Here is a 10,000-nt window from a genome sequence, read left to right on the forward strand (position 1 = left end):
GGGGGAGGAGGAGGAGGAGGAGGAGGAGGAGGAGGAGCTTAAAGTGAAAGAAGAGGACGAAGAGGAAGATAGTGGCAAGAATTATATGAGATGCGAGAGAAAAAAAAACTGAAAGAAGGGGATGGGAAGTGGCGAGAAGAAATGAAAAAATAATGCGTGGACTAAGAGCTTTTGGCCCAGATTTCTATCGAGACTTGAAACAGCAGAAAAGAAAGAAGTTAAATCAGCTGAACCAGAAAAGCTGTATAAAACTGAAGCTTTATGAAAAAGTTGGCAAGAAATAGATCTAGCAAAAAGCGTAGACAAAGAAAGGAAATTTAAAGAATAAAATGATAAATCGAAATAAAGAAAACCTGCAAGCCTCTTCATTGCTGTATGCACTACAACCTTATTAAAAAGAAATTTACTCCACATGAGGTAGCGACTCCTGCATACTTCCCCCAAAAACCGAAGCAGTTTTCTGAAGCTGCGATATATCACTATGAAAACGAGCAATCCTTGAGCTTCAGAGACCATTGTTCGACATAAACAGAAGCTCGTGGGCGAACCAGTGGAATATCAAATGAGGTGTCAAAAACTGTCAAGAGCCCTAAGCCCTCTTCGTTTTATATTCATAGAAAACGATGCAGATAATAAGCCCTGAGGTGTAGCTCGCCTTAAACACCCGCCTTGAATCAAATGGGGTAGACATCTGACAACAACAACATTTTAGCAAACAAGAACATCGTTGCATATCCGATTTCACAGCTGAAGTGGTCCCTAGATAGATAATATTATTATGTGTGAAGGCAGGGATTTTGTTTTTTTCTCTTTCTTTTTCCGTTTTTTTGTTTTTTTTGTGTGCGTTTTTGGTTTTACTTTTTGTCCGCTGCTTTTTCTTTCATTTGCTGTCGAAACTGAAGGTATGTGCTTTGTTGTATTGTTCTGTATGATGTTGTTGTTGTTGTTGTTGTTGTTGGTGGGATTTTTTTTTTCCTTCAGCATATCGTTTTCTTTGAATATGCTCCTCTATTTACGTACCGGACATCACAATACAAAGCAGAAACAAGAAACGAAACTTATCAAAAGGAAATCATCACATTATAGTCGTGAAATAGACAGTGAAGTCACTGAAGTGAAACAATCTTAAACTTAACTGCGCTATCTACAGCCTCTGTTCTGAGTTTTCTTTCATTTTTTTTGATAAACTGAAATGAAGGCTTCCTTTCACAGAAAAAAGAAAGTGTGTGTGCAAATCAAATACATAATATGTATTGAATTCATATACCAGCCTTTCTTAAAGAATACATTTTTTCAAAGAGGACACACATACAAAGAAACATTCATGAAGATTGCCATTATCTATTTAGAAATTCATTTTCTGCACAAAATATCCATCACAAGCTGGGCACTCAATTTCCAGATTTTAAAATCTCAGGAATTGGGAAGGGATTTGTGATTGTCAACGGGGCTTCGAATTTGAAGTGGCTGGTTACAGAGATAACATTATAGATCTTTATATGATCCCTTTCTTCAGTCACTTTCTCTTTACAAATCCGATTTGTTAGAGTAGCCAGTATTATTTCTATGTACTCTTTCTCTGTCGAAATTGAAGGTATGTGCTTTGTTGTATTGTTCTGTATGATGTTGTTGTTGTTGTTGGTGGGATTTTTTTTCCTTCAGCATAATATCGTTTTCTTTGAATATGCTCCTCTATTTACGTACCGGACATCACAATACAAAGCAGAAACAAGAAACGAAACTTATCAAAAGGAAATCATCACATTATAGTCGTGAAATAGACAGTGAAGTCACTGAAGTGAAACAATCTTAAACTTAACTGCGCTATCTACAGCCTCTGTTTTGAGTTTTCTTTCATTTTTTTGATAAACTGAAATGAAGGATTCCTTTCACAGAAAAAAGAAAGTGTGTGTGCAAATCAAATACATAATGTGTATTGAATTCATATACCAGCCTTTCTTAAAGAATACAGTTTTTCAAAGAGGACACACATAACAAAGAAACATTCATGAAGATTGCCATTATCTATTTAGAAATTCATTTTCTGCACAAAAATATCCATCACAAGCTGGGCACTCAATTTCCAGATTTTAAAATCTCAGGAATTGGGAAGGGATTTGTGATTGTCAACGGGGCTTGGAATTTGAAGTGGCTGGTTACAGAGATAACATTATAGATCTTTATATGATCCCTTTCTTCAGACACTTTCTCTTTACAAATTCGATTTGTTAGAGTAGCCAGTATTATTTCTATGTACTCTTTCTCTTTTCCAAGAGTATATTATGAAACTGTGTTCATTATTGTCTTGCACCTCTGCTTTCTTGATTGAGCAACTTCGATGTATAGATCTAGAAGCCTCACCGCAAGTTAGGAAACCGAGCTTAACAAAGTTTGGGTTTTGTCCAAACATTTGGTATTTGATTTTGTAGTATCATACCTAGCTTGGGGATGATCAAGGTTCAAATCATCAACACAGCGTTTTCCTATTTATTTATTTATGTATTTATGTATTTATTCATTTATTCATTTATTCATTTATGTGTTTATTTGTTTATTTATTTATTCATTTATTTATTTATTTATTTATTTATTTATTTATTTATTGTTCATTTTTTTATTATCTTTTTTATTATTCCTTTACTTGTTTATTTATCTACTTATTTATTTATCTATTTATTCATTTATTTACTAATTTATTTTTTTGGTAGGGGTTGTGCGTTTCAAAGTTGTTGACCCATTTGGCCCGAACCTGTCGGAGACGGCCAAGCAGCTCAAAGATACAGTCTTTGAAATGTCCTCTCAGAGTTTTCAGGTCCTCGGAATAAATGCCCCACACCTGTCATAACTATAGCACCGATCGTTTACAGATATATCACATCAGTGCATTGATTTTGTCTTACCTTAAAGAATCCGATTGGTCGGCCATTTGTTCACACTCTTTCAAATAATAAATCAATAGAAATACAATGTAGTTATATCATGATCCTGAAGTTTGTAAAGTTTTGTCCTGAAGTTCTACGTATTTTGCTATCTTTTGTAATAGCGTACTTCATAGAGAGTATTTCATTTCAGTTCCTGGAGAGATTCTAAGCTGGATTTGTTATCTTCTAGACAAGAAATGGTGACGCAACAGTACAACACTGATCTTTTTAGCGACTTGGTGTTTGGGGAATCATGATCCCTAAAAAGTTTTTCGTCATGAAATTGTTTCGAATTATTCTTTTCCAAATCTACCATATAATCGGCTCTGGCAATATCGTACCATTTGCATTATTTTCGTTATTTTTTGTATTACCACAAAATACAGTTGCTCCTGTTACAATAATTGTTTTTCATATAGATCTAGGTGTTTTTATTTTCATTTATATAATTCAGATAATTAAATGAGATCTAGGAGGCGGATTTCGAAACTTTTCTGCTAAGTCCAACCTAGGCTGAGAGGGATACAAAGATCTGACCGAAATAAGACCAAGATACTTGATTTAAAAAATCATTTCCACTCAGGAATCGAACTCAAATCTTTTAGCGTGTTACAACGAAGCTTCGAACTGCTACACCACATTACTGGTCTCAAGAAGTTGCGATTGATTCTGAATGCTGTCTAATCTTATTGAGTAAAGTGCTACCTTAGAATTACAAAGTTTTGTCTAACACATTTGACCGTTTTGAGTTACTAAGACTATGAGGTCAGAAACTAAATGGTGTAATTGCTCTATCAAAATGGTAAGATTATTCAGAGTCGTTATCAAGTTATTCAAAGAATTGCATTGGAATGTGAAACTCAAAATTTTTAACGTTCAAAGTTATCAAAACTAGGTATTGAGCAGATAGATCTTTATAATTTTGCGGTAGTGAATAAAGTAGATTGTAAAGTGCATGGAGCTTGCTGTTGAGCGGGAGTATTTCGCTTTTTGATAAATACCATAAATAATATATTTATAATTTTCCTGGAAACGTTCGCTTAGTACATGTGTGCTGGAACAAACGTGCAGTAATGCTAACTAGTTGTGTGTAACCTTGATAAATGACTGTCGCATTACTCTTTATAACTGATATCATTATCTTCTTCAGATTGAAAGAAACGAGTGTGATAAATGAGATCAGATTGTATCTCCAGATGGTCAGCGATTTTCCAATTCTTTCTTTGGGGTATAACCATCTCTTATTTATGCCCCTAAATCTACTAGGGAAGTGCGGAACGCTTCCCTCTTCTATGCACGGGGTTACACTACAAACAGATGACGAGGCCGATAACGCCTTTAAGTTCCTCTAACGGAATCCTAAAAAAGCTGACTTTAACCTTTTACCTTCCGCCTTTGACTCCGAGTCGTGCGGAGATTTTTGTGCTGATTTCTTGGCGAAGTCAACGAAGGAATCTGGACAGTAGCTGATTGCACTGTATTATGCTATAGGGTTAAGATTTAGATCTCGGATCTTTGCGATGCTTACTGGTCGGGAAGGTAGTCTGTCCAGACTGACAGGAAGATGGATGGCGTGTGGTTAGTTCTTTATCGTAAATGTTTCACACCACAATCGAGACACTTTAGATCATTTAGGGAGAGAGATGCTTTGACCCTGCATGCCCGGGTCAAACTATTCTCTGTAGACTAGCGCATCCCATGGCGATATTGGACAAAATCTGCATTTGAGGTGGACGCACATGTTAAGTTTTATAAGTAATATTTGTATTCGACAGAAACAAAGAATGATCCAAATACACCTAAACTTTTGTTTACTATCTTACCGTTTCAGATTAGTTCGCTACATACTTCTAATTACTCTTACTTGTTCTGCTTTCCCTAGACATGCGTTTATCCTATCGCGCTTCATGATCTCTTCCTTGTGGACAAAATTTCATGTGCATTTAGGGGGAACTCAGAAGTTAAGTTGTAAAAAAGTAATGTTTGCACTCGACAGAAACAAAGAAGTATCTGGAAATACCTTTATATTTTACCTATCAGAATATTCTCTTATTCTGATGAATTATGCAATGTCGCTTGCACAACAACAAAAATCATTTCATAATTTTAGACAAACAACATCTCGCAAAAGAAGTAGGAGACCCATACTAAACCGTGTAACGAAGATAAATACAGACTGTTGTATCCACCATTATCTTTTAAACTCCCACAGTCGTAATCATCTAGGTAAATAAGTACAGCTTTTTCTGACAGGGTGCTGTTAGAATACTATCAGAATATTGATTATGTTTCTAACTCAAACCATATTTATTGTAAACAATTATTGTTCAATAATATTATATCAGATTATGAGTGTCACTGTGGGTCTGTTTGCAAGTGTATGTACCTCCCACTAGTCTCTCTCTCTCTCTCTCTCTCTATCTCTCTCTCTCTCTCTCTCTCTCTTCCCCCCCCTCTCTCTCTCTCTCTCTCTCTCTCTCTCTCTCTCTCTCTCTCTCTCTCTCTCTCTCTCTCTCCCTCCCTCTCTCTCTCACTCACTCATTTTTCTTCTCTCACTCTTTCTTCCAAACTTATTTTTTCCTCGCTCTTTCCCGACTTCCCTCTTTCTCTATCACTTCCTCTTTTCACCCCCCCCCTCCCTCCTTCCCGGGCTTCTTTCGGTCCCTCCTGCATGTCTCCTCTCACCCCCCCCCCCCCCACCCTTTCACGGCTTCTCTCTTGTTGTCCCTCAACCAGTCCGTCCCTCCCTCACTATAAGCCTGTCCCTCCCGTCTGTCTCTCATCCATCCCTATGCCCCCACAACCACACCACACAATCCAGCCCTTTCATCCACTGCTGTAATTTATCGCCGGGATCTGGCGACCAGATACGCCAAACAGGGATCACCTCTTTGGGTATCTTTCGCCTGCTCGGTCTTTCATTAGTGTCAGATTTGTCCTTATCTGCAACTCCTCGCCTTTCCTCCTAGACTTTTGCCTTGTGATGGATGATCATGATGTCTTCTTTTCAGTGGCTCATGCATAAAGCTTCTTGCATTTTCGTTTCATTTTGGGTTTTGTTTTTTGTTTTTTCTTTGGTGAAATGTTTTTGTTACTGTTGTGGCTTCTTCCTCTGCTTGCATTTTCATTTTTCATATTTGTTGTTGTTTTGTTAAGTTTTTTTGTTTTGTTTTGGGTTGGGTTTGGTTGGGGTTTTTTTTTGTTTTTGTTGTTGTTGCAATAAAACAACAGATGAAAGGTACAGAAGTAGGACCAACCAGTGGCACCCTCTAACTACCGGCCACCGTACTGCGGATCACGGAAAGCAGATAACCACGAGCGGTGGAAAGATTGTAAAATCTGCAGTGTTACCCCCAAAAGTCAGCCAGACTACTGGAAGGTGGGGGTGCAGAAAAGTGAAGGATTCTTCATCAGTGGAACGTGTTTGGGAACGAGACAGCCAATTGCCTAGCCCCCCAAAACTGTTGTTCAAAACATCCTAAACAAAATGTAAAATAACACAATCCAACCAACCAACCAACCAACAAACCAACAGACCGACAAACCGACAAACCAACAAACCAACTAACAAACAAACAACCAAACAAATCAAAACTAACAAAAGACAAAAACAAAAACCGAAAAAAATATTCGGCGACTAAAACTCTCATTAGACTGTGGCGACAAGTAAAATGGAAGGCACATCAAGCACACAACGGCCATGCTGACCTCTAGAACATCTTCATCCACCGAGAGCAGGGTGCTACAATATTAATAATCATAATAATATTCAGATTCAGAACTGACCATAACGCCCAAAACACCATTTCTGTACAAAGTACAGGATCGACAGCTCAGAACAGTGTCTGTGCGCAATCTGCACCCGGCGGACAAGTAGTAAATTATATGTGAGGCACCGTGATGAAATGAAGCGCTCGTCAAAAATACTTTTTTTTAATCAAAGAAACCGGCATTTATCTAATCGTTAGAAAAATATTTTTTTCCGAATTTTAAAATAATATATTTTTGGTGCAACACTTTGTATGTTCATTTAAAAACTTATTTCTGCGTCGTTTTTTTTAAACTGAAAAACTTTAATGACAGGCACAAAATGTGTACATTTTCAGTTTACATGGACACTCGGATTATGCTTTGAAAGTCACCAAACTTTGGCTGCTATCTTCTCGCATCAGTTACCTCTCAGACCAGGCGACTTACACCACTTTCAAAAGCAAACACCAAGTCTTCTATTCAAGATAGATGGTTATGTTTTTCATCAATAGCAAGACAAATTTGCAAGCTTTAAGATGATACCAATAGCTCCATATGACGAAAAATGAATGAGCATCTGATTCCAGCGCGTAGTTACACATATAGTCCAAGCATATCAAATTTATTATAGCAGTTAGAAGGAAGTATTAACCAAGCTATCCTAGGCAAGTATCTCTAAAACTTTGGGAGCCTTGAGGACATGCAGCAAACAGCAGTCTTCACACTAACTTAGTTACTAAGATGTCCATCCCAACATAAACGAGAAGAAGAAGAAGAAGAAGAAGAAGAAGAAGAAGAAGAAGAAGAAGAAGAAGAAAGAAAATTTTTTGTCTTGGTAAGTGTTTTACGGCGTTTGCAACAGCATAAGGTCATAAGAGAGCGCGGGGCACGTTACACATTTTCAATTTGGTAGGAATTTTGAATTTTTGCCGGAGTGGGTGCCGTAGCCCACTCTTATTGATTTTTGGACCATCAAGGGATCTTTAGCGTGCACAGCTTGCATACGAGACGGGGAGCTCCGAGATTTTCCGCTCTTTTCCGAGACTGCTTGGTGTAGGTCTGTCCTACCATAAGATCGGGGGCGGGGCTGAAAAACAGCAGTGAGAAGAAGCCCAGAAGTAGCAGTAAAAAGGCTGCAGGAAGAGTCGGGAGCCCAGAGGAAGGGGCAAAGGGGAGAAGGGAGTGTGTGGAAAAAGGAGACGAAAGCAGACGACAGGAGATGAAAGGAGGATATTTTAGAAAAGAACATTTCCTGTCGCTGTCAGGTTTCGAATCCTGGACCTATTGAATGAGAGGCGAACACCTTAACCTCTAGACCACGAGAGCCCCCCAAAGAAGAAGAAGAAGAAGAAGAAGAAGAAGAAGAAGAAGAAGAAGAAGAAGAAGAAGAAGAAGAAGAAGAAGAAGAAGAAGAAGAAGAAGAAGAAGAAGAAGAAGAAGAAGAAGAAGAAGAAGAAATATTCCAAAAAGAGATACTTCATGTATTAATACGCACACGAAACAAAACAAACCGCTGGCTGAGAGCGGAGACGTGGGGCAGACAGTTAGCAATCTAAGGGGCATAATTAGTGGTTAAGCCTGGCTCCAGCCGGGAACACAGGGGCGTATTGAGTCATCCTGGCGGCAGAGCTGAGGTAAAAAATGTACGTCTTCTGTTCCTTCCCGCCAGACACGACAGGAACCAGATCTCCTGCGCGTAAGCCTGTCTAATCCTCACCCATTCTGTTCGGAAAATCCTTGGTTTCTTTCCCGGATTTTACCAAGAAAGCTCAGCAAAAGTGTTCATCTTAAAGACTTGATACCCATCGGCTATAAAAGTCCTCCTCTTCTCCACAAGGCTATGATTAACTTAACTCTTCTTGTATCGTTTGCTTACTTTTTTTGTGGGTTTTTTTTTTTTTTTTTTTCTTTTTGTAGTTATGAGGCGTTACGCTGAGTTAAGGGACTTGGAAGGCCTTCCGTTCTCAGAGATTATTTTGTCTGTGCAATCACGCTCATGAAGTGTGCTCTGTGATCAGACAAGCATATTATGCGCATTTCCTAGTAACTAAATCATAGTTTCAGAGAGAGGGAAATGAAGAAGGGGAAAAAAAGAAGAAAAAAAAAGAAAAAAACTAAAACAAATTTGAAAGACAAAGGCTGCAATTGGCTGGATAATGAAACTTCAAAAAAGCTAGGCTTTGAAAGAATGGGAGGAAATCACTAACTATTATCAAATGTGAATTCTTGGTCGACGCCCCAAGATGTTTCCGGTCATATTCACTGTTAAATGCCCTTGTTAAAAAAAATCATCAACAACAAAAAAAAAGAACAAAGCAAAAAATAATAATAATAAATTTAAAGATAAAAACAAAAACATTTTTTAAAAACACTGCAATCAAACAGAAAGGGCTATTATGTTTTTTGTAAAAACGCGAAATATGATATTGATATTCTCATGTGTATGCATGAACAGAGCCCTCCTCCCTTCCTTTTTCTCCCGCTAGGCCTCTTTGCGAGAGCGAGCGACTCCATCCTCACGCAGACGTGTTGATTTTGTCATCTATATTTCGGCCAAATTACGCAGAACATGAAACTCGTATAGCTTTTGAGCACGCGTTAAGTATCGAAACCTCAATGGATATCGTAAAAACAAATCACCTTTTATAATAGGCTGGGCTTCTAACATGAAGGATATGGTGGATTTAACAATCAATTACAATAAAATACGAGGGTCGTTCAAAAAGTTTGGCCTCCTCTTTAATAACTTCTAAACTATTCAAGATATCTTCATGAAATTTGTACACAATTGACTTTCAAGATGTATACTCTCAAACCCAAAAAACAGAATTATACTATACTGTCACACCTTTATGATATTGCTGTTTACATCAATGAAGCTAGAGTACATTGTCGCCAAGAAAGTGGCATCCAGCAAATCTATGAATGTGTGCTTAAAGCAAAGAGCTGTTATTGAGTTCTTTACTGCAGAGGGAGCTGCACCCATCGATATTCATAGGCGAATGAAGCTTGTCTATGTTAAGCACTGTTGGAAGATGGGCAAAGGAGTTTGCTGAAACCAGTGCAGCAGAGACAGATTTGCGTGACCAAGCTCGTCGTGGTCGTCCCAACTCTGCCAGTGATGTTCAACGCCAGGAAAGAGTGGATGAGATCATCCAGGCAAACCGGCGGATCAAAGTAAGAGATGTCAGTGAAATGCTAAGGATTTCTGTAGGGAGTGGTCAGTGTATTATCCATGATGTGTTTGGTTACAGGAAAGAGTGTGCACGGTGGGTTCCCCACATGTTGTCATCCGAGCTGAAATTGAACAGAAGTCAAGTTAGTGATGA

This window comes from Aplysia californica, unplaced genomic scaffold, assembly GCF_000002075.1.
Source record: "Aplysia californica isolate F4 #8 unplaced genomic scaffold, AplCal3.0 scaffold00023, whole genome shotgun sequence".
In the NCBI taxonomy this organism is placed as follows: domain Eukaryota; kingdom Metazoa; phylum Mollusca; class Gastropoda; order Aplysiida; family Aplysiidae; genus Aplysia; species Aplysia californica.